Source organism: Syngnathoides biaculeatus, chromosome 11 (assembly GCF_019802595.1).
Source record: "Syngnathoides biaculeatus isolate LvHL_M chromosome 11, ASM1980259v1, whole genome shotgun sequence".
Classification (NCBI taxonomy): domain Eukaryota; kingdom Metazoa; phylum Chordata; class Actinopteri; order Syngnathiformes; family Syngnathidae; genus Syngnathoides; species Syngnathoides biaculeatus.
In genome coordinates, this window is record NC_084650.1 from 21,737,839 (window position 1) to 21,741,633 (window position 3,795).

Here is a 3,795-nt window from a genome sequence, read left to right on the forward strand (position 1 = left end):
CCAGACAGACTGTTGATTTTAACTTATTTCAGCCACTTGTTTCCACCATCTCAGGTTTTAGTACATTGACATTGCGATGTTAAAATGTTAAATTTTCTTCTTCTTCTTCTTCTTTTCTTATCGGGTTTCCCGATTGGGATTGCCACAGTGTGTTATCTTAGATGGACGCATCTTTGTTTTTGGCACAGTTTTACGCCAGATGCCCTTCTTGATGCAACCCTTCTGTACTTTAGCCGGGGAGAGAAGCTTACAGCACCTGGTATTCCAAGGCAGTCTCCCATCCAAGTACTAACCAGGGCCAAACCAGCTTAGCTTCCGAGATCTGACGAGATCAGGCATTCTCAGGGTAGCATGGCCGTACGCCTAAAATGTTACATTTTCTATTCTTGAATTTGTTGCATTCAGAAAAGGAGCCAGAAAAATGGGAAGTGAGTCCTGAAAGTTAGTGTTTGTCACTGACCACTGGTACTGTAGTGGTTCTCTCATACCCCAATGCACAGCTCAGCAATTCTCAGCTTGACTTACTTCAGTTTCCTGTGGTTGGTTTTCAATTCTACTCCTTCAGAAGTCTCAGGACACTGTAAAACTCATGCAAAACAAAAATGTAAATGTGGGTCACCCATTTTTAGTTTTCCGGATGTTACTTTTGGCCATGCTCAAGAGACATGTTTTACTGAAGAGGGGACTGCAAGACAGTAACTCCAGGAAAGCGGAGTGTGTGGTATGTACTACAGCTGCAGGATTTCCACATATAAGTAGTTTGGTCATTTCCAGCCGTGTATAATCAATGTTGAATAACTCAGCCATTATGTGGTGGTTATGGTATAGAATCATGCGGAGAATCAATTTTAACTAGGTATTGGAAACAGTAAAACAGTTTACCAGCAATGTGCTGTGGAATCATCTGTCACAAACTCAATTACTGTTTAACCCCCCCAATAGCAGAATCGCCCTGCAATTGACCGGCATTTACCTCATGCTGCCTTTTATCCCAAGTTAGCGGAGAGAGGCTCCATCGCCCCCATTACCAGGAAAATGATGTGAAGAAGTTGAAGTATTTTTGGATCAGGCTCACCAATGAGTGTGGATTGAGCACAAATTACTTAGGTTGTTTGGGTACTACACTAATGCAGGTCTACCGCACAATTATTGAGGAAAAGGAGGTGTTGCCAAATTATCCCATCTCACCTTTTGTCGCCTACACTTTGGGTAATGAATGGAGAAGGACACAGAAGCCGCTATAATGTGTTTCTTTTTCCACCATATCTGCTCCTAGATATAGAAAGTGGAGTCCAGATATTTGGGAGGTTGAATTGTTCCTTTGCATTGAGGAGTCAGTAGAGGTGGTTAGGACATCTAATTAGAATGTTCTCCCACTGGAGCTGTACCAGGAATATCCAACTTGGAGACACCTCAGGGTAGACTCAGAACAACCGGAGTAGGACATTTTGGGCTGATACTCTGAGAATGCCTTACATGAGGTGGGGTGTGATACTAGTCAGTTGCCTTCGAATTCAATGCTCACAAGTGGAAATGAAAATGATGTAACATAAAGGCTTAAACTACACTGATCCAATAAATATGCCTTGCTAAAATTTTTCATGGCTTTAATATAGTGCTATTATCCTCCAAGAGACTTCATTTGACGTAATGAACTTATTTTTTTATGTTGAAGTAACAGATAGATTTAGTTGAAAAATGTGAAACTTCGCAGTTGAGCCTTGAATGTTTCAGGCAGAAAGTTTTATACAACGCAAACACAAGAAACAATGACAGACTATACTGACGAATAAACTGAGGACAGAGCAAGTCCTCAGCAGTCAAAACATGTAGTGCACCTCCTTTGGGTAAGAGACGACCCCCATTTAAGAAGGTCCCTGTAATGAAATTTTTCTGATGGGTCTTCAACATGGAGGCCGACCTTGTTGAGCACCTTTCCCTCATTTAAACCACAAAACTCTGTGCACATAATGTTATAATTAAACGGGTGAAAGAACAATGGAAATACTTATCAAAGTATTTTTTTTTCATTTTCCCCTCTGAGCTCCAATTCCATTATCTTTTTCTTAAGAACTGTCAACGCATCAAGATTTCACCTCATATGACAGCAGTTTAATACTCTGTTCAGAGAGGTTGCTAAAATGAGAAAATTAAATGGTCCAAGCATCAAAAAATTCCGACAGTGTTGCTCAAGTTAGATAAGCGATGCCATTCTGATCTTACTGGGATGTTCTGTGTTTTTTTTTTTTTTTTAAAGCACTGAACCCCCACACCCGTCCAAAAAAGAAAAAAGGAAAGGTATGGGCTTCTCTAAACTGTTAAAGACCCCAGAAGGACATCATTGCCTTTTGGGAGAAATGTCCTTAGCATGTCCTTGTCTATGGTCCTTGGCCTCCTTCAATGGCCTCTACTTTATATTGTTCACAAGAGCCTAAAATTCTTGTAAGAAGTGACATACAGTATATATTCTGTAATATATTGGAAATATGTCTGAAAGATGTCTTGAGAGGGTTTTTTATTTTATCGTGTCAAATTTAAGCAGCTCACGGTAGAAGTGTTTTCATTTGGATTTGACATTATGTATGTTACCATAATCATGTTGTAGCATATCAGAGACATTTTCGTGCTCCATCTCAATTTTTTTTTCTGCATCTCATCTAACGAAGCTGAAGCCCTTTGGATATTGACCCGACAAAGCAATCCCTCTATAATGATTTACAGGAAGTTGATTCACTAGACTTTGCACAAGTCTCACGTGAAAACTGACGAGCCCGAGAGATATTGTGGTTGCATCACAGAGAGATCCATTTGGAGTGGCCGTGCAGAGCGATACCTTAAATTGTCACCGCTCATCAGACGATGACCCATTCCGTTAATAAGTATTTAATCGGGGTCAATAGGAATGCTTACCTCTCTCTGGTGGAGTTGATAGAATTTGGAGTACGTCATCGCCATCAGAATCGGTGTAATTAAATTAAGAGACAACGCTTGTGGTATGCGGGAAGACTTGTTCTTTAACTGAGAGCCAAACTCTGATGATAATGGACGGCACACAAAAGGGATGTGTTTTCATAATTGATGAAAGAAGCTCTGAAAGTTTCGTGGAAACAAATTCAAAAGCTTTTATCTCATGGGACTGTCAAATGAGTGCATCTAAAATAAATAATGGATGCAATGTAATCATTTGGAACACAAATGTATATTGTTTAGTTTGTCTGCTGCTACCACTTTAAATGCAAACAAAGCAAAATGGAAAAAAACAAATGATCCAAATGTCTATTTAGGCATTTAGGAAAACACAGATTTGATGAAAGGATCAGTTACCACTCCCCTTGGACATCACCTAATCGTGGTGGAGGGGTTTGGAATTCCCAATGATCCTTGGAGCTACATTGCCTGGGGCTTCTCCCCCAAACCCCCCACCCCATGGTAGGGTCAAAAGTAGTAAACAATTTCTAGGTTTAGGGACCTAAAAAGCTCCGCTCAAATATTCTCATATAGTGATGAAAATAAATGGAGTTACATTTCCCTGGGCCGAATGCGGGTCACCAGAGGACCCCCTCTGGTGCCAGGCCTGGTGGTGGGGCTTGAATTTGAGTGTAAACCATCACCCAACTCTTGAATGGCGTCGAGGGGTTGTGAGACACCTAATGCCAGCAAGATACTGATTGCAACTGCGAAACTATAATGTTTACCCTAAGTACTAACTACACACCACACAGTGCATGAAATGGAGGTAGTACTTAATGCAGTACAAAGATCTGCCAGCCTAAATCAATTACAGAAGGACACAGT

At 40.7% G+C, this 3,795-nt stretch overlaps 1 pseudogene; it reads right to left on the minus strand.

Annotated features, from left to right (window-relative positions):
• Positions 1-244: 244 nt before the first annotated feature.
• Positions 245-363, minus strand: LOC133509270 (5S ribosomal RNA; annotated as a pseudogene).
• Between the last annotated feature and the right edge of the window lie 3,432 nt (positions 364-3,795).